General features: G+C 40.7%; 1 protein-coding gene across 1 annotated transcript in view; it reads left to right on the top strand.

The window, feature by feature from the left end:
• The window catches only part of LOC150077609 (GTP-binding protein Di-Ras2-like), a 117,693-nt gene that overhangs the window by 1,108 nt on the left and 94,931 nt on the right, over nt 1-21,654 (top strand). The gene's annotated exons all lie outside the window — the stretch shown is intronic.

The raw sequence follows: 21,654 nt of genomic DNA, 5'->3' as shown, positions 1-21,654 counted from the left end.
GAGTGGTATTAGTGTGGAAAACTAATGGATTTATTAATTAGGGAACAAGGCCGTTGAATATGATCAAGCCATGTCCAGAAATAAAGTGGAAAGAAGTGATAAGTACCAGAAGACAAAAAAAAAAAAAAAAAAGTTATTTCTTATGAAATGGGTCGCTGAAGTTTCTTTTCTTAGGAGTTGAGAACAGTCGCGAGAGGTTCAGTTCAGATCTCAGTTATGGTTATCGGGGACTTTTTTTTTTTTATCTAAAGCACTTCTGCTAATAACAAAGGCAGCATTCACTTTGTAATCCCACCATTACTGGGACGTGCTGGGAAGCAGTAGCTGTGGCAATAGTGGCAAACAACTTTGTTAGAAGAAGGAAAGCGAGGTCAAGAGAGCAAGAAACTCCGTATATTCAAAGGAGGTATTTTAAAAAGTTCAAGTGACACCGGAATATTCAGGAATTTTGGAGGAAAAGGAATTTAACAGCTAGTCGATTCATTATGATTCCCTCGAGGTAGAAAAGATTCTGAACTTTTCAAAATGTCCAACACCAGGGAGAGCGGAAGTTGATCAGACGCAAACTCAGATTTCCAACTATTAAAAATGAATAATACTGTAAAAGTAAACGGCAAACCAAGAATGTTTTCAGTTCAGGTAGGAAAGTCAATAATTTGCAACAAATCATAGAAATATTAGAACAACTGAACTCAAAATAAACAGACAATGGAAGATTGAATCCTCGAACTGTCTTAGGAGGAATAATGGACCATTCTTCGTGGAGAAACGTTTCGAGCTTCTTGAGTGATGAAGATGGGGGAAATCTCACTTCTCACTCTCCTCTCCAAATACGCCCACAGTAGCCCAGTAACGTTTAAGTCTAATTATTTTGCAAGCCAGTGGGAGATGCTTAGCATCACTTTCTGCTCCTCAAACCAAGGCTGGACAATCTGGCTGTGTGTATTGGAGCATTATCATCTCGAAACACGGCATCGTTTGTGGGAAACAATGTTTGTACCACAGAATGAACTTGGTCACTCAGAATGTATGCAGTGGCAGTTACTCGCCCGTTCAAGGTGATGTAGGACCTTAACAATACCAAGATATTGCTACCCAAATCATTGTTGATACTCCTCCTCCTTCATTCACAGTTTCTTGAGAAAAACTGACACGATCTTAGCACCTACGAACTTTCTTCACCTCTTCCATTACTCTGATTTCTGCTTTTCCGCTTCAAATTCAGTTCTGTCTCAGACGCGCATTTCTGTAGATAAGTTACCGTTAGGCCTGAGGTTATCGACTTCCTTCTAGATACATAAATGACTGTTCTTCTGTCCTTTAGATACATAAATGACTGTTGACAATTGTCTTGGAGTGCAAGTTGCTGGCCTCTGATCTGCAGTCACTCTTTTGCATCTATTGATTTCTCGAGAGCAATTCGTTATAGCAAGAAGAAGACGCAATTCTCGAATATATATATACACTTGGGCAGATGAATCCATATTCCTCGTGGCCACAGTGTGACTTTTTTATAGCGAGAAGAGGCGAAAATTTAACTTGCATAATCCATATGTTTTCTTTTGTCTCGCTTCTGATCTGCAACTTTAACTGAGTAAAATTCTATATTACTGGAATCAGTTCGTCCAAGAGCTTCAGAATTATGGAAATATTATTGATAAACAGAAAACTGATTTTGGCACAGATTTTATAGTGGAATCAACAAGAAAGAGAAGTGATATAGATATCACTGGAAAGGGTGAAAATAGAATTAAGCGGATGAAAATTAAATGGAGAGAAAAATAAATTCACTAACACGCAGAGTTAGAAGAAGAAGAAATCTTTGTTGTTCAGTAAAGATTGAGTTATTGAGTAAAGTTATTGAATTTACAAAAATCTACAGAACAGGGAGAGCTCCTCCTATTGCCCAACACACACGCACTCCAAAATAGGTTATTTTTCAATCCAAAGAATAAGATGTAATAACTCAAAGCACATTTTTCTGTATACTGTTACCGCCCCTTGAAAATTTTAATCGGATTTTATTACTTAACTGTTTTCCCCTTTTAATTAAAAGTTGTTTACATTTCTGAAGCTCGTTTACATTTCAAATCCCGTCAATGAAAAGAGGAAGTTTTATGGGCTTTTTTTCCCACATATCGTGTTTCTCACGAGTAACTTAGATTTAAACTGTTTGATTTGAAAGGAGAAATTGCAAACTTTGAGGAGCTTCAGGAATTTTTTTCAACTACAAGTAAAAGGACCCGAAATACATTGGAAATAATGGTATTATTTATACTAATAAATATGCACATAATACTGTCTGTGCACTTCGTTCTTCTCGCAGTCAAGGAAAGGAAACTAAGTTGTTTTCATAATCATACCAAATTAGAAGCCTTAAAACAGAGACAGAAAGCTGTCAGTCATACATCTTGACAACCACTCTACGTTTGTTGCTATCTGTATACCCTAACTGCTACACTTCTTGGAAGGTTACTTCAGTTCCCTCGGTGTTGTTCTCTAGTTCTTAGAATCTCTCCTACCCAAGAGGACCCTTATCCTAAAGGTCGGAACGAAGACCTTTACGCGTGATATAACCGCCTCAAGGCAGGGTCCTGTCCAGCGTTCTCTTCGTGACAATCATGGTGGCATTTGCAGCCAACAAATGCAATTGGATCACATATGCTTAAGATGTCAAGCTCCTTGCCACCGTCCGACTCGCCAACCTAGACCACTGAACAAATCAATAGAACACACCTGGACATATGCGACTATATCAACGCCTTCAATCTCCAAATTAATCCTCCGAAATACGCAAAAATCGCCTTCTCACTAAAGGGCAGCTCAACAACGCTGGAGCCTGCGTTCATTGGCTTCTCAGTTCCAAGTCTTGGAACGCGCAAAGATCTGGAAGTCGTATTCCATTCCAAGATACCAGTCACCGAGCAACAAGTTAACCTATACATTCGAAGCTGATTTCTGTACGCCGGATCACCAGCAGCACCAATGACCTATACCTACTAAAAAGATATCGTATCCAATCTATACCCAGTCGTCCCATACGCCTCATGTTTCTGCTGCCGAATCCAACCTTAAAAAGGATCTTTGCCGCAGGATTCTGGCTGTTAAAATAGGGAACAAAAAGCTCCACCTGCCACAACTCTCAGAGAAATACAGTTACCAGATTCCTTGAGCTACGCAGGCTGCGAGCCTACACCGCAGAAAGAAGGTTGCTATTCATGATCAAGATGGGCACGGATAAAACAACAGAGCCGAATTTCTGGGATCAAAGCTCTTGGCGAATTCGTGGCGCTTATTTCGGCTGTTCAGCACATCTATTAGCAAACTACTACTGGCCTGGCTAGCAGTCACCGATTGATTCCTATCTAAACAAATGCTGTCCTCACTCAAAGTGATCGAGTGTGGCCTCCAAAAAGAGGTACACAGCTGTGCTTTTACGTGCCAGTAATGACCATCACAGACGTCCTCCAGATGTCAAACTCCGCCTGAAACCGCGAACAGTCGTCTACGCGTGTCCATCTCTGTCTCCCCCAGCTTCCGGTTCCAAACTGCTACATCACACACCTCCAACTCTGAACTGTTATACTGAGTGTACAATGTTACAGTTATTCTAAGACTATAGGAATGTGTCTGTGTAATGCCAATTTATGAGTTTAATTTGAATTATTAATTATATATATATTTGTAAACCCCAGACAACAACATGCTGTGATGGGATTAGTTTAATATATCTCATAATTCGATTAAAGATTCTACGCTATACTTTGTTAAGCCCACAGGAATTTCAAAAATCAAATTTTTCACTTCTACCCTACATTACGTGCAATTGTTTTAATTTTAGGGTTCATCGTGCAAACGAGCCTTTCAGAACTTTGATGGATGAAAACTTTGATAGGGGTGCGATCACTCCAGACAACCAGCAACAACCATAAAGGGCTCTTATGCGGTTAAACGAGAGAATGCGTGCACAAAACTAAAACATTGGATTGAGATGGCATTGCATACAGCCCTCGCATGTAGCACAGTGGATATAATCACCGACTGCCGCACACCAGTCGAAAATTCCAGGATTCAAATCCCGTCAACGAAAAGAGGAAGTTTTATGGGCTTTTGTGCATAATGTGGCAAAGTTAATCGGCCTCAGGCGAGGGTCACATAAATAATAAATAATATTCATTTATTGCAACTACAGCAAGCCCATCACAGCACTGAGCTAGGGGCATAAATTCAGTACAAATATATATATAAAAAAATACATAGCATATTCTATATGTACATTAACAACGAATATGAATTATAATGATCAAAAATATATATTGCAGAACATCACATTTGGCTCTCGGATGTAGTTACTGGGTTGCAGGAATACAGCTGTTTGTATTTCTCATAATTTGTTTGGAAATGAGACTCCTGTAGGCTTCAGAGTTGAGCAACCTCTTACAATCAATGTTGCGATAATTTATGAGGTGAAGGAATGCATTGGGGAACATCCTGTCCATTTGTTTTAGTCTGGAGAGTTTGGATTTGAATTGTTGTTGGTTTCTTGAATTTTCTCTGCTGGTGGAATATATTATGTTGGCCAGGTTTGGTGAATTGGTTGCAGAAGTAATTAACTTTGCAAGAAGCATTACTCCAGACTCGTTGATCATCTGTTGCAGAGGCTTTGTTTTTTAAGTTTTTATAAAGCTGTTGCCTGGATATTGTACGGGGAAAACGAAGTTTATTGTTCAGCCATCTAAGAACCCAATACTCTAGGGCAAGGAATTTTTTGACGGTAACTTGAGAAGCGCCAGACCAGATTTCGGAGGCATAAACAGAATGGGAAAAATGCATCTCTGAACATGGTTTATGACTGTTTTTCTATCTTGAAACGCCGCTGTTTCTTGCTTGATCAGCCATTTTGATTTTTGAATTTTTTTTAGAAACATACACATAGTGAGAATCAAATGAAAGATTTTTGTCAAAAACAACTCCTAGGTCTTTGTGAGCATATACGTTTCGAATTGAAACATTTGCAATTTTAATTTCTATGTGGTTTGATTGTTTCTGTAAGAAATAAGTTATTTGAGCAGATTTGTTTGTATTTATAGTCAGATTGAGATTCTTCAGATACTTGGTGATTCCGCACATCTGTAAATTCGCATCATGGCTAACCTTGGAAACGTCATCACAGGATTTGGAAATAATAACAACTTTAAATCATCGGCATAAGCCAGCAGATTTGGATTTTCTTGTAGAAGTGGTTGTAGAGATGCTGAAAATATAATACTGGAGAGAACACCTCCTTGAGGGATGCCTGTTGTGGTTGTGACGAGAATATTATCAGTATTAGTGGGGAAGATGAGATTTCTATAATTTAGACTGTACTGTAGATAGGATATAACCATTGTGTTAATGAGGAAATGATTTTTCAGTATTTCGATGGCTTTCTTGTGATCAATGTTGTCGAAAGCACCTTTGATGTCTAAGTAAAAGACATCGCATTGTGCTTTATCCTGAAACGCAGTTTGGATGCGCACAATGGTGTCAGCTCGGCTTATTTTTGTGGAGCGCCCTGTAGGACCAAAATGCATGTTGTCGGGTGCATTAGCGAAGATCGCATCCTGAAGATATGGCAGCATGATCTTATCAATAATTTTAGAGATTATTGACGATACAGCAATTGGACGATAGCTTATATGGTTATTACTGCTAGCCTGTTTTGGAATCAGGGTAATTCTAAAAGTCTTCCAAAGTCTTGGAAGGAATGGCTTGGAGATGCAACTAGATATAATATGAACTAAAGAATCAATGATGGATGCACTGGACATTTTAATAATAAAACTAGGGATGCCGTCAGGGCCTTCACTACTATCAATTCGTAATTGGTTAATAATTTTCTGAACTGTTTTCTTGTTTACAAGTTGGTTGATTAGCAGGGCTTGATTAGGATGCATTTCATGTTGAACGCTATTTGCGTGTTTATAAAGAAGTGAATTCTTTAAATCTGTTTTGCACGTCTTCATTGCAGATGTCAAAATTGCATGTTTCCATATTGAATTTTATCCATTCCAAAGTCTGGTCATGCTGCAAGGTAGCTCTTGTTTTTGAAGAAAGTGCTCTTTTATTATGCTTGAGTCTGAACGTTAAATAATTTTTGTACGCCTGAATTTTTTTGAGCTGAAACAGTGCTCTGCTCTTTTTATACTTTATGTATGTTGATGAAGTGCCGTACTTCTTCCACTGCCTGTGGCATTTTTGTTTCATTTTAAAGTATGGTTTTAGATGAGATTTGAATCACGGTTTGGATTGAGAAGAAAACCTTACAAGTTTGGATGCTGATTCTGTTTTTAATTGATTTAACCATTTTATTAGTAGAAACGTGGCGTCCTGATAGGTATATTTTTAAGAGAATCCCATGGATAGTATTTTAAGAGCTGCAAAAACTTTTCTTTCTGAAGGAATTTAATTGATGATATTCTTTTAGTGATTTCTAGAGGGGGGGGGCGAGGATTCCCACTGCAAATTGCTGCTTGCAGTTCAATACTTCTGTGGTCAGATCTAAATGTACTGTTGCTGCTACGTTTTTCTTGAAGTTGAAGATTAGAGTAAACAAGATCAAGACGTTGATTACCTCTTGTAGCAGGGACGTTGATATTTTTAGCTCCTAGAACTAATAAGGGGTCGGACAGCAATTTCATTTGTAAATTATATTTGGGCAGGGGGAGATTAGAGTCGCCCATTATAATTGTGTTAGAATGAGGCTTATGAACGGTGATGATCCAGGTTATTACTTCGTTAATAATATCACCAGTAGGTCCAGGCGGAATATAAATATTATATGTTTGAAGTAGGGAATCTTTAACTTGGATCAGAAGAGAAATTCCTTCAAAGTTGTAGGAACAGGAGTTGTAGGTATTAATAACTTTAATGTTGGATTCTAAAATAATTGCTGACCCTCCACCTCTTCGATTAATCCTAGATGTCATGTATGGAGTGTAGTTGAGGTTTTTCGGCAGTATAAAAACATCCTGAAGAGGCTCCTGCATCCACGTTTCAACAAAACAAATTGTCATGAGTTTCTTCCACCAAAAGTGCTATAAGCGTAGACAGTTTATTTTTTACGCTTCTTACATTCTGAAGAAAAATGCTGAGATTAACATAGGTGTTAATGCTCTAATTTCAATTCGGCCGAAAGTGCTGAATCAAGGTGAAATATGTTATCAGCTAACAGAAAACATTCTCCATAAAGAGAATTCTCTTTCTCAACAGCTTCTAGAAGATGACTGTAAAAAAAACTCTCATCACTCCTCACCGACCTGTATTTTCTACCCAAATCAGAATCAGCTGCTGCCCAAAGTAGAACAAAATACATCCCTCTTGTTATAAATTAGTGATGGGAAAACATAAGGATTAATTGTATATATTACATACTTCAATTAAAAATAAATTCATCCATAAATCTAGGAATAATAGTTCCTCAAGATAACTTGCCTTGACATTCTAAGGCATTAAGATCCAATATTAACATTCAGCTACACCACGAGTGGAGTAGATTGCAGCTGCAGATTCCCCTTGCGATGAGTATTCAAAAAATATATATATCCACCCAGACGTAGTTGTGATAGAAAGTTAAATTTTCGTTCTGTTTGATACGTTGAAATTTCTATAGCGACCACGCAATTTTGGTTTCGATTTGACAATTCATTTTTTCTCTTTGCGCCACTGAATGAAGTGAAGTGTTGCAATGGATAAAACAGAATACAGATCTGTGATTCGTTTCCTCTTTCTGCAAAGGACAGCACTCAAAACAACCCACCAAGAAATAGTCGCTGTTTATAGCGACGACTGCCCAGGTACACTGGTGTAAACAGTTAAAATGGGAAAGAACCTCAGTGCATGATGAACAAATCCCAGCAACTGCTGTAACTGAAGAGATGGTTGCAAAAATTTGGCATGGATCCTGGAAGATAGCCATATTAGCGTCGAAGAACTAGCTGCAGAGCTCCAAATCAGCGGAGGGTTTCTGGAGAGCATCGTCCATGAACGGTTGCTCACGAGCAAAGTGTCTGCTAGATGGGTGACCTCTGACTCCTTACCAGAAGAAGGAAAGGGCACCATGAGCACATGAAATGTTGTAGATATGCTAGGAAAAGCAAGAGGAGTTTTTCCATGACTAGTTGCCATGCATGAAACTTGGATCAGCACTATGATCTCAAAAGTAAACAAATGACAAAACAATGGAATTATGCAGAATCACCCACCCCCCACAAAAAAAGGCAAAGGAGCAACCAAATACAAGCAAGGTGATGCTGCCTTTGGGGGGGGGGGGGCTCAGGGTGTAATACTAACAAATTACCTTCAAAGGGGCTGTACTGTGACGGCGAATTATTATTCCAATCTCTTCATGAAGTTTTATGCTGCTGTAAAAGAGAAAAGGGAGGGAAACCTGTCAAAAGGTGTGCGCCTGTACTACGATAACGCCCTTGTGCATTCTGTGCATGCTGCAGTGAGGTCTGCCGACGAAGGTGGGTTCGAAATATTGCCGCATTCTGCTTCTTCCCCGCGACTTTGCACCCTCGGATTTCTTCCTCTTTCCAACTCTGAAGTCCTTCCTTCGTGGAAAACGATGATGACGCGATTTCTGCTGCCAAGTGGTGGTTGAAGGGCAGTCAGAGGACTTCTATAAAGGTGGCCTAAGGAAGTGTATTGAGAGGCAGAAACGTGTCATTTTGGTGACTGTGTTGAAAAGGTGTAATACATGGTGTTTGTTTCAACCTTCTATCACCACTTCTCGGTGAACACAAATCTTTTTTGAACCCCTCTCTTGAAAGGTACTTTGCCTAAAAAGCCAAAAAAGTGTGGAAACTTTACAGGCGCCGAAGGGCCTAATGCGACTTGCGCATTCATTCTCCCACAATTAGATTTTTCAGTTACCTATTTCATTCTTTATAATTGCTGTCATTTTCAGTTGCCTGTCCCCCCCCCCCGCTGTTCTGATCATCTGATTTCCTGCTCCCCCACTCACCTTACAGATCTGCTTTACAGATTGAAGTGATCTCTAAGGCAAATCAGATTCAGTTATTCCACTGAATGGGTGAAGCAATTCTGTCCATCGACTCCATTACAAGAACACACTCTGTTTATTCTCTCGTTCTTTTATTAAAAATTCATTGGCTTTGTTGCTACGTGACAGGCTCCAAGCAACGCACGGTCCACTAACGGTACACAAGGTAGCCATGATCTCTGCGTGAGACATGCTCGGCGCAAAATATTTATCAAAATTGAATATCCCTCGCGTTGTTGAACTTTTCTGATCGATAACGCGAATGATTACCCCGTGTCGGTTAACGTTAAATATTCAGGGGTGTGTTTAACTTCTTACTGCGCAAAACATACCCAGGCCTCCATTAGAGAATTACCCGTCCCTTAAAATACTTCTGCAAAAGGCAGAATCCTTCATCACCCACACATTAGAGAGGCAGATTTGAGACATTGAGTGAGACTGGAGCGAAGAAACCCTGCTCCGCTCGTAGCACACGCGCCAGGGAGGGTGTCTCCTTCTATCTCTCTGACGCGTCATTGCTTACGTCTGTTCCGTGACTTTCATCGGGTAAAAGTCAACTGGTTCGTTGGGAGCAGTGCGGACTCGCCCCAACGAAACAGATGTTTGCTCATTTTCTGTGTGGATCATTTGCTAACTACTAAATGGTCACTTTCTTCCCTCTCTCTCTCTCGACGAACTGCTCCGAATTCGAATAAATAAAAGGAGTTACTCTTCGCCTACAGCGTCGCGTCGATTAAGGACCCTGCATGTTTTTTTTTTCCTTATGAGAGTTTCTCCTGCTTTCTTTCGGGTGCTGATATTAATTCATCCCGTGTTTTTAAGAGGCTGCGAATTTCCACGTCCAGAGTATCTACCCTGAGAAGATTTCAGCTACTTAACTGGTGCTTGAGGAGAGAAGATAAACGCTTATGCTCCTGATTTTCTCTAGACACGAGTTTTTTCTTTCTCCATTTCTGCATTCAATAGAATTCGCTTGCATTTGCTGATTCGAAGTTCCTTTTAGTAAGCCAAACCGCATGCACTTCAGACACGAATATAACTTAGAGTACAGCAAATATCACTTCACTAAACGCACTTTGAAAACCATCAAAGATCTCAACTTTCATTTCGGTAGCGGGTGTGGTAATTTCTCAGCAAATTTAACGCCAGATATGGATCGGGCTGTTTTACATAAAGGCCGAGGCAATTAATGCTTAGGGAGGGAAGGGGAATTAATATAATGTGTCAGCAATCTGCGTGTATTCGGGGCAAGTTTTCTGGTTGAGGGATGAGAAACCAGAGTTAGAATTAGTGTTAGTAGAGGCATATGAAGCAAGAAACCAAGCTTATACAGCACCTGCCAAAAAAGAAAAAAAAAATCCCGTTTCACCCATCCATTCCCTCTAAAAGTTTGTCCAGTTACTCCTCGAATTTATTTAAGCTATCAACAACCACAATGCCAGATGGAAATCTGTCCACCACAGCCGCTCATCTGTTCTGCAACTGTCTTTCCCTCAGTTTGAATTTTTGGCTCCTTAGGTTCATAATCTGAGCAAGAGGAAGAATCCCATCAGCATTGAGCCTGCTCTAACCATTCAAGGCCTTATACACTCAGTCAGACCACCTCGCAGGTTCCTACTCTCCAGACACTGCAATTTGAAGAAATTTTGGTAACTTTGGAAGCCTTTCTTGGTCAGTGGACCCCTTCTTTCCCCTCGCCAATCTTGTTGCCCTTCTCTGGACTCGCTCAAGCAAATCTACATCCTTTCTAAAATGAGGCTTCCAGACCTGTACGCAGTACTCAAGGCGTGGCCTGACCATTGCCTTATACAGAGGGACAATCACCTCCTTATCCCTACTACCAAAATTCTTGTATATCATTGACAAAACCCCATAACCTACTCAGGCAGCCTGTCTGCATTGCTCAGAAAACTTCATATCTGACTGCACAATTACTCCCAGGATTGTTTCGCCAATAAACCCAAAATCAAATCAACTCCCACGTCTTTTTCATTCTCTACCACTCTGAGTGCAGTAGCACACAGTTGGTGCTTTTCTCTTGGGTTACTGCTACCCATACGCAGTACTTTGCATTTGTCAATGTTATACTTTAGTTGCCACTTATCAACATCTGCCTAATTTTTCTGAATCCTGTTGCAGTAGCGTACTGTAATTAGTGTCATTAACAACCCTGCCAACCTACCTTCGTATCAGAAAAAGAAACCATTCAGTCCTTGTTCAGGTCGAACAACTCGGTCACGTAGGAATTTAGGTCCTTCAAGTGCTAACAGGAATTAGTATCAGTTTTGGCCACTGTATTAGCCGGGTGGAACCAGTTACGCATGCGTTATTAACAAATTCCAAAAGCAGATTACGTATTTTGCATCTCTTAGGAATGGATATCTATCGCTTCTCCGAAATTTAGACATTTTATCTCTTCGGTGTTCAAAAAACACCACACAGCAGTGCGAACGCCTTCTTTGCTCGACTGTGGAGGGGTGCCTAATTCTGCGTCCGACATAACCCAAAAAATAGTTCAGAATGACGGAAGTGCGTGCCATACGCTGGCAGGAAGAAACCAACACTGTGTTTGAATATATCTGAATGAGCTAAACGAACACTGGAACGTTGAATTAGCTTTCTCTTCTAAGAAACTCGATTGCCACGTCATGTTTCTTGACCGCAATAAACCGACTCACACGATGCAGAAGCTTCCTTGACCAGGTTAAAGCACTCTGACGAAGCAGACAGAAGTATATGAGGAAGATAATCCAATATTCCATATAAACACAGCTAGAGATCGCCAGGGAACTCGGTAATGAATGCCATTAATCGTCTCCAGACCTCTGGCTAGAGCAAACACTTTCTGATGGGTAGCGAACATCTGAGTGGTACGGTCATCAACATGCGATTCCAAACTTAATTGCAATATTCCATTCCGTTTGAACTGCAAGATTAAACACTTCAGAAGTCAAACAAACACTGAAATATCGTTAGTTTCTTGCTGGCCTCGATTTTTATTTATACATCCACGTAAAACTCCACCTACACGCATTTCCCTCTATCTCCGATTTATACTTAACCTAATAAAAGCACGCTCACGGCTTGCTTACTTCATTAATGTTTAATATTTGCCAGCGCGTGAAGAAGTTGCCGAGTGATCTCTCTGGAGTGCAGTAATGCGCACGAGTGGACAGAGGTTCAAGCCCGCGTGACTGGAGGTGTCTATTTCGACACCTCCACTTTGACAGTGAATACGGTTCACGCGTTCATTGACGAAATGGTTGATTGTGAACTGCCGTCACCCGAGGGCTTTACCAACCCACAGCAAATTAGAAGGCCGGGAGATTCTGGATGGAGACAGGACAATTGCACTCCGTCTGCTCAAGAACCGAATGTCAATCGTGTACGACAGTGCACAACTTAAGACCCCAGCTCATAAAACGGTTCACACTTACAGTGATTTTTCATTACTTGCAGCAAATCCTTGGAAATACTCTTCTGGCATTTACTGCAGATCGCGAAACCTGAATGGTTGCACGCTGTCACTTCTATTCTCTCGTGATCAGTCTGTGTATCGATAAAATTAATTACGCACTTTGTTTCCTAAGAAACCATCATCATAAAAATCGCGACTTCTTTATTTTATATGATAGTAAATTATAAAATTGAATCCTTTCAATTTTAGAACTACACTGGTGTGCAAAACTTAAGGACCAACACTATTTCTGAAGGTTACAGCCACAAAACCAAACGAAACAGCCTGTGGCGATCTGCATAACTGTGGCCCTGTGTTCAGTAGAAAGCTGGTGCGCATGCAAACATTTCAATCGTGATGGATGAGAGGGGTCACATAAACACATGAAAGCAGCGGTTCAGCAGTTATGTGCATTTTACCGCATGGTGAGCACGATTGTTACACACCTTCCATTGGTACGATTCATAGAGTGCTACAGACAACGAAATGGCCAGTATACAACATCTGGATCATTTTACCCAAGGTGGGTCGAATAATTGGGAAGCTTGAAGTGCGAGGAGTGTGGTTGCAGAGTTCGGTATCGCCCATAGCATCGTCTCACGTGCGTGGTAGGCCTTCAGACGAGAGGAACAGCTGTTCGAAGGACCAGTGGTGGTCGTCCACAAAAAACAACCAACGCCCAATGATGACCGCTGTATACTCCTACAGGCCAAGAGGAACCGACACCAGACAGCAGGATCCATTGCAAACCAGCTGCACAGGACGCAGGATATCGCGGTTTACTGTGGCCAGGCGATTCCACAAAGGTGAACTGTTAGCCAGTAAGCTGTGTCCTTTTAACACCTGCCCGTCGGAGACACCGTTTACAGTGGCGTATCGAACACAAAAACTGGACAGCAACACAATGGGGTAAGGCACTCTTTACTGGTGAGAGTAGATTCAGTCTTAGCAGCGATTCTGGACGTCAACTAATTAGGCGAGAGGTTGGCACACGGTATCACCCCGCAAACATCACTGAAAGGGATCGATATGGCGGTCGAGGTGTTCTCGTCTGGGGAGGCGTTATCTTGGATGGACGTACACAACTCCAGATACTGGAAGGCGATACTGTAACCGGTGCACGCTCCTGTACTCAGGTAATCCTTCCCCATGTGCGTCTGTTCCGAGCTGCCATTGGCCCTGAGTTCCTGTTTATGGATGATAACACCACACCCCATCGCACTGAAGCTGTTGATATGCTTTTGGAAAGTGAGGACATTGTTCGTATGGATTGGCCTGCCGATTCCCCCGACCGATTTTGCCCCATCCCATCGAACACATATGGGACGCTCTGGGGAGACGCCTAGCGGCACGTCCACACCCACCAGAAAATGTTCAGGGTCACTAAATAAGGTGGCAAAAGGCATCTGCCTCCCTATTTTGTGACTATATCCCTCTTTAGCAAAGTATCTTTCCAAAATTAGAGCTGTAACACTATGAAAACCACGAAAGGTGGTTTTCATAGTGTTACTAGAAATTACTACTACCATCATATCTCACAAACAGAATATTGTATGCTTTTCAAAATGGACCTTGTCTGGGTGGGATTCCACACGATCTGATGGAAACGTTGTATATTTAGATTAGTCTCTCAACAAATGCTTTTCCCCTCCTTTCGAAATCATTTCTCTGACCATGACACCATCAAACCTTAGCTGTGAATTTAGAAACTGTACACTCACGAGCCATTCACTCCGAAATGTAAGAAACCACGAAGTGATACTTTACCAGAACCACTTCTCTTCGTATCTACCATACGTGTACCACGCTTAAATGCTCAATAGGCTGGAGAGGTAGCCGATGAGACTAGTCATTTAATAGATATGTCGCCTTTTGATATAATACGCCAACAGGAGCCATTTCATTATCGTGGTAAAGTCATAGAATACCCATGATCTCAAGAATAATCAAGGAGGAAAACAGTGACCTAACTACATCTGCCCATAGTATTATCCCTTTCCTGTTAGAAACAGCTAAAGTTTCGATGCAACCCCCAAGTGACCTTGTCAGGTATTAGCTTCGTAATATTCGTTGGAAAAAACTTTGAAAAATTCATAATCCAGGATTTTCCTTCAAGTGATATTAAACTTATTTCTAAATAGAATCGAGGAATCAGCAGTTGGCATTCAAAAGACTGTTCAAAAAGCCATTTTCAGATCTAAGAGAAGAAGTCTTGACCACCAAAACCACACCTTGGTGGCCACAAGAACTCAAGATACTAAGGCATAAAATTCATCATGCTAGAAAAACGTTTCAAAAAGTTCCAAGGAACAACAATATCTTACCATCAGAACTTTCAAGACTATACCAGAAATTTAAAATTATTTAAAAACCATACAAAACAATTCAAAGAAGTAAGTTGGAACATCGAAAAAATTTCGTAAAAATTGCTAGTAAAGAAGATCCCTGAGGTTTGAATGGTGGGGGAGTGTCCTTCGTTGTCTTAGAGCGACAAGTTGTCCCGAGCTATATACCTTCTCATAAAGAACTACGTTAGTACTCACTCTATCTTGACACAAACTGATCACCAATCTGTACCAAAGGTCTAATCTAGGACCCTCTAGATGATAAAATATCAGGGAAAATCACTTTCTTTAGTGATCTTTAAGGGAAGGTCAAATTATGCCAGGCTTCCGGTAATAAAATATCAAGGAAAATCACTTCCTTTAACGCAGACACACAAACATCAATATGTTCTCCTAGATGACCGTCTGATGTTATCTTCACAATTACAGCATCTCTCTAAAAAGATCAAAAACTTTACAACGGCGCTCTTCCGAACATCTAAGAATGAATGGGGACTAAAAAAACAGTGCTCCCATATCCCAATTTTATCATATTCCCCCTGTACTTGATTTCGATGGACCAGCCTTCTTACTGAATATTTTTTAAATCTAAATTCAGGGATATTTAAGAATTTGCCAAAGAAATCTTTAACAGACGGTACCAGTTATCCGGCTTCCTTACTATCAGGGTATCTGCCTTATAACTCGATGCAATCTCTTATGATAGCAGGGGTGGAAAAGACCCGAGTTCGAATCCCATCAATGATGCGAAGAATTTTTAAGGACCTTTTTTTACAACGTGGCTCAGTAAGTCGTTCTAAGGCGAGAGGAGCTTGGTCTTTCTTGCAGAAAATCGACTACAAAACAATTTAGAGACATATTGCATACGGTGAAATATGGCCAAAGTTGCTGGAGCGCCTAGAACCATACAGTAACACCATAAATTGGCCCATTCTGTAGGTCTCAAACGAGTATTTCATGGTTTCATTTCCCAGAAGGTTCGGTTTTTCCAGCGCAATTAGAGATAAAATACACTGACGCCTCATAGTCTGAATTGCTTTTGCGATTAGCACACACCTATCTTCCACCCGGAGCAATAATGCCCGAGCTTAATTTTCCTTTTCTAGCCAAAGTTAAGTAATACTTCCATAGGGAAAGAAAGTAGCCTTTGTTGGCAATTTTACCCGTGGCCAAGTTGTTCGGTCTCGAGCGGGTCTCGCATGGTTTTATCTTTGGAAACTAGGGTTTCTTAGTATTACTAAGGACGAATGATATAAAGAAGCAAACATTTTCTGCATTGTCTATCGATAGGCAAATGCCAATGTCCATCAATAGGCAAATGCCAATGTCCATCAAACTGACCATAGAACACCCAAGTTGTTGTTGTTGTTTTTTCAACGATATACATAAAATATTCGCATTCATCAGTTGCCTCAATACGTTTGGTAACATACTGTACTCACGCACACTAAATTACTAAAAGAGTATTCAGACACCCGGGGGATTTAGGAAGAAATGGACCACGCCCTTCATCCACGTGTCAGGAACACGTATAAATGTAACTGCTTTGGCGCTAGAAATAGTCAACTGGACAAATACAGCGGTTGAACTATTAATTTGCAACGGGGAGTTATCACAGGGTGCCCCTCTTAGTAATTAATTCGTGCTACTGTAGCAAAATTACAGCACCCCAGATAAAGATGGCTGACATATTAGTTGGTATATATTGACTATACAAAACTAGTTGGTCTATAAAGGGTATTTCCGGTTAACTGGGACTTCGTTACAATGTACGCTGAATTACTATCATATATGGAAGGAGCTAAGAGATTCAGAAGGAATGATAGTTGTATGTCACGTGGGGAAAATCGTAAGGGCATTCAATTGCTCGTGAATTAAATACTCCCTAGTCGTCGAGAATCGGAAAGGTGCTGAAGAAATGGAAGTCCGAGCCCAAGAAACGACGAGATGCATAAAATACTAACTGAGGACGGTTAATTACCTCATTTCACTCACAAATCCTAAATAATCTGAGTTTAGAGCCGCAAATGATCATGGGAAAACCTGTAAGCATTCCCAACACTTAGAGATGCATTGCACTATTTTTCCCGTAGTCCACAAGCTTTTGAATACAAAAAGAAATTCACAAATCGGCTTTTAGGACTTGCGTTGTGGATCGATGGAAAGCGGCATCCATTACTTATATAATCTGATGGGCCCGATTGTGCATGGATGGGTCGAAAAAACTCTTGCTGTCTGGGTGCTGTCTCAATTGTGAAGTTGGGAAGAGAACAAAGTGCTGGGTGTTTCTACTGGTATGTACCAGGTCCGCTGGTCACAGTACATGAAATTTATGAATGCTACAAACCATCTTGATGTTCTGGATAATTCTATGCGCCCTACATGGGGGAATTTTTATTGAAGTAGCCATACTTCTCCCAATACGACAATGGCCAAAGGATTATATTGCAATGGCCAGCACAGAGCTCAAACCTCAACTGAACTGAACTGAATATCTCTCAGATAAACTGGAATGCAAAACAAGACCGTCAATTATTAATGGGACTCGTCAATGCTTTATACGAGGAGTGGACAACTCAAAGAGATAATGATAACCCCGATGCACGATGTTTCTAGAAATAATTCTGTGGTCATTGCTGAATGTGGAACTTTCCCAGGGAATGTCATGTGGTTTATAAACTAGGCTGACTCGTTGATAGCTTTGAAACCCGGGAGATCAAAGAACAAAATTCCTTCGTTTTCTTTAACAGGTAAAAGGCTCCTTAATCTATTGAAATAACTTTAAGCTGTGCATTAGATACCATCTCAACTTGTTTAATATATAAGCCATTAGTATTAGTTCCGCAAAGAAAATCCTCTGGGAATTTCACCAGAACTTCAAATGCCTACGGTTAGTCGATGTGATTTAAGGATAAGGCAAGTTTTCCCAATACTGGAATGTTTCAGCAATGCTTACCTGAATAAATCTTTAACGTAGTCAATAAACATTACTCGTATCATATAAGTTAAATATTTTATTGGATCTCCTTAAATTCTCTGGAAACTTTGAGTTTTGCATTGATAAGGTTAAACACACCACTTGTACCAAAGTACACTGTTGTGCAAAACTTAAGGACCAACACTATTTCTAAAGGTTACAACCACAAAATCTTTACTTAAAGTACTCTTTACTGGTGAGAGTAGATTCAGTCTCAGCAGCGATTCTGGAGGTCAGCTGATCTGGTGAGAGATTGGAACACGGTATCACACCGCAAACATCACTGAAAGGGATCGATATGGCGGTCGAGGTGTTCTCGTCTGGGGAGGCGTTATCTTGGATGGACGTACACAACTCCAGATACTGGAAGGCGGTACTCTAACTAGTGCACGCTACTATACTGAGGTAATCCTTCCCTATGTGCGTCTGTTCCGAGGTGCCATTGGCCCCGAGTTCGTCTTTATGGATGATAACGCCACACCCCATCGCACTTCAGCTGTTGATATGCTTTTGGAAAGTGAGGACATTGTTCGCATGGATTGGCCTGCCGGTTCCCCCGACCGATCTAAATCCCATCGAACACTTATGGGACGCTCTGGGAAGACGTCCGTCTAGCGGCACATCCACACCCACTAGAAAATGTTCAACTAGCTGAAGATGGCGCTAACAGAGGAATGGACGATGTTACCGCAAGAACTTATCAACAACATTGTTCTAAGTATGGACAGGTGGTGCAAAGCCTGCATCGACATTAGGGGTGGCCATGTCTCCTACTGAGGACCACCTCTTCCCTTTCTCCCATCTTTGACAGTGATGCATCTGTATCATGGCAGCCAGTGCTATGTTGCCATTTTTGAATAAAGTCCCTCTGTTGCACCATTTTGTTTCCGTTGTTGTTTCATTCATTATTTCTGTACCTCACGAGGTTCCTTTGGTATGCTTTTCCCACATCCAGGCCACTCTTATGAGAAGCTACAGGTGAAAACCTGACTGGTCCTTATATTTGCGCACCAGTGTACAAGTGGTGCATTCATGGCAGAGCCAAAAAAGGATTAGATACCTTAACCCGAGTGGTTAATGTGCCAAAAATAAGATTTTATTGATTAATGAAGTCTGGTAATAAGATACTGTTATTAAGTAGACTGTTTTTCTTAGAGCTCCAATTTTATGTAATTAAAATATACCTCTTCGGTCTCCAGGGATATAAGTATGGGATTCTTTGATGTAAAATACTTATGTTAAAAATCCACTTTTGAATCTAAAAAATATTTTTGTGCATCGACATCGCATTGAACCTTGCTATTCTTGCATACCTGAAGACTCTCAGTCTGTCCGATTCATTATAGATAGGGGAGAAAAAAACGAAGAAAACAAAAACCCAAATGACAGTCAAAGATTAATCGAAACATTAAAGTGTGGGGGAAAGAGAGAGAGAGAGAGAGAGAGAGATTAATGAGTCAGCGGGGTGGGCAACGGATAGAAAGGAACAAACAGTAGACCTCAAAGAGCGTTTGAAAGCCTTCAAAGACTGGAAGAGTATTTTGAAAGTGAAAGCTTGAAAAGCAATACAAAATGCTGCAGCGTTTTCGATCCGGATTCCGCGATAGAACAGTGGCAATCGCCCAGAGTAGAAAGTATCACTTGAGCGAAACTAATAATTCACCCATGACACAGGAATAGCGATCGATGTTTCCGTGGAAACAGAGTGTTTAATGCATGATCAAGAGAATGATCTAAGATGTTGCCAGAGGGAGTTCTTTTCTGGATCATTAACTCTCATCGCAGACGTCTAATGCTTCCAGGTGTAGGGAGATAAAGATTTCATCGTCATTTAGCCGAGCGAGAATCGAACAACGAATGCCTTGGTCTGGATCCTGCTCGTGAAACATTTGTGCAACCTTTGTGTAGAAGAATGCGCAGAGAAAAGGAAAATTTCTCGTTGCTGATCTGATGGGGGTTCTGGTTACTCGTATACCTTGCGTGGTTTCTTTATGACTCTATTGAGGAAAACTACTCCTTTGACGGGAGGGAGGGAAATGGTCTAAAAATGCGCACACTTCCAATGTCTGTCTGCTTTCTTTTCACGAAATACATTTTCCAGTTTGACATGAAAGGACATGCAGCCAGTGTTTTCCTCTTCGGATAGCGGTGAAAGTCATCCAAACTGTGGCTGCACAACATGAGATTTCTTAACTGATTTCTTTTATTATTAATGTAGAAGAAAGAAGAGAAGCAGTTTTCTTTTGGAAACTCCAAAACACGAAAGGTATTAGGACCTGCAGCAATTAGAACAGTCCGTGAGTTGAAGTTTTAGAAGATGGAAGAAAATACGTGTTCACATTTAAACGAACGTTTTACACTGTAATTTTCAGGAAGTACGTGTGAAGGAGGTTGTCCAGAAAACGGAAGTTGAAGGGATAAATGAGGAAGACGAAAGATTGGTTCTGTGAGTTTGAAGTAGGACAGTAAACTGACTGGTTGCGGCTCGTTTTTGGACTGGAAGAGAAAGAGGGATTATAGAAGACAATACAGAAGCCCATGGAAGTACCTATAGAAAAGGCATACAGAAGAAACAGAAAGTCTATGAGAGAGAAAGAAAGTGGAGAGATTTTGTAAGAGATGGGCCATTAATTAAACAGACTGCCCTCTTTTGATTGGAGTCTAAAAGCCTGAGAGAGTTTTTGGGTCACCGCTCAGATGTGGGAAAATATTCAACGGTAGAGCGAATTTGGGATTCGTAGAGTGAACAGCTGTTTGTTAAATTTGCTTCTCGCATCCCCTTGACGGAAGACCACAGAAGCCTTTAGTGGAGTGTACTTGGAATGGTAGGAAGTGGTTTACCAAGATGGTCAATACAAGAGTTAGAAGAAAGGTAGTATGCAAGCAGGTCAGCTTTATCTTTAGCTGAGGTGGCAACGGAACCATTGGGTTTAACAGAGGTGGAAGTGTATATGGACTAAAGTTGCGGTTAATCACTTTGGCAGGAGTTGCGGATAACGAGAAGAAAATCTCTGCCAGAAATGGGGAAGAGATTCCATGCAAATGAGACCCTTAAATTTTACACGAAAGCTTATCTGAAATTGGAATCTTCAGCCGAAAGATCAATTTGTTGTATAATGTCTGTTCTTTTGGTAGAAAGTACGAGTACCTAGTACGTGCCTTCCTGGTGGAGTGTTTCTGTCTCGTTGGTTGACCCTGTGTAAGATCTTTAGTATTCGTAAGTGTATGGGGGGGGTGAGTATTGGGTTATTGCGTAATCAGTGAGTACCATGATTAGCTATTTATTTCCAGTGACTATATATATACATACATATACACACACACTGATTTCGCCATCTCTAGGTCGTTTGGCGAAGTCCTGGTTCGAATCCTGTCAGAAGTTGGAGGAATTCTTAAAAGCTTCTTCAATCTATGCTACAGTTAACTGACCAGATGGAAGGAGTTGGGTTCTCTGAGTAATCCTGGGTTTTCCAATCCGTACAGCATGAAAATCTGCCATTACAGACGTAATACATTGCTTAATACCTCTTCCTCCGAACACAAAAGCTGTAAAGATTTTTTTTTTTCGGAGGAGGAAGAGGACCTGTAACCATTTATTGAAAACTACTGCAAATGAATATATATTTCAGAAATGCGAAAGGAGCGTCTAACTTCCTCTGCTGGTTTTATCTGCATTTCAGAGAATATTAGCGTTTAGAAAAAATGCTAAACTTTTCAAAGTGACTTTGATCAAAGCTGCGCATTTGCACTCTTCGTTTAAAGAATTTTCGTTGTCAGCCGAGTAGTTTCAAAACAGCCCTTCCTATTTAGTAGGTCAAGGGTAGTCTCG

The sequence above is a fragment of the Mastigoproctus giganteus genome, chromosome 12 (genome assembly GCF_048544385.1).
Source record: "Mastigoproctus giganteus isolate SK-2022 chromosome 12, ASM4854438v1, whole genome shotgun sequence".
NCBI classification, from domain to species: domain Eukaryota; kingdom Metazoa; phylum Arthropoda; class Arachnida; order Uropygi; family Thelyphonidae; genus Mastigoproctus; species Mastigoproctus giganteus.
This window is presented reverse-complemented; position numbering and strand designations above follow the sequence as displayed.